At 39.9% G+C, this 338-nt stretch overlaps 1 non-coding gene across 1 annotated transcript in view; it reads right to left on the bottom strand.

Moving 5' to 3' along the window:
* Positions 1–92, bottom strand: part of LOC143364960 (small subunit ribosomal RNA) — a 1,919-nt gene extending 1,827 nt beyond the window's left edge. The window contains exon 1 of the ribosomal RNA XR_013084393.1: positions 1–92. This exon is cut by the window's left edge and continues 1,827 nt beyond it. This is a non-coding gene — a ribosomal RNA (small subunit ribosomal RNA).
* Between the last annotated feature and the right edge of the window lie 246 nt (positions 93–338).

Here is a 338-nt window from a genome sequence, read left to right as displayed (position 1 = left end):
TTCGCGGTTTCACCTTAATGCGGCATGTACTGAGACATGCATGGCTTAATCTTTGAGACAAGCATATGACTACTGGCAGGATCAACCAGGGAGCTTCGACAATTTTTCGAATGTCTTCGCCGCCAGCTCTCTTCGAGACAGGTCGACGACACTTTTTCTTCCAATCATATATATATTTTATACTCGTGCAAATTCTCAGAGAACCTTTTGCACGAGATACATATATCTTCTCTTCTCTATAAATATTCAACCTCGAACAAATTCCTTTTCAAATATACCTCCTCCTCCTCTGCGTTCTCGGTTTCTCAATTTTATACGTATATCTTGAACAAGACTTT

This window comes from Halictus rubicundus, unplaced genomic scaffold (genome assembly GCF_050948215.1).
Source record: "Halictus rubicundus isolate RS-2024b unplaced genomic scaffold, iyHalRubi1_principal scaffold1183, whole genome shotgun sequence".
NCBI classification, from domain to species: Eukaryota; Metazoa; Arthropoda; class Insecta; order Hymenoptera; family Halictidae; genus Halictus; species Halictus rubicundus.
This window is presented reverse-complemented; position numbering and strand designations above follow the sequence as displayed.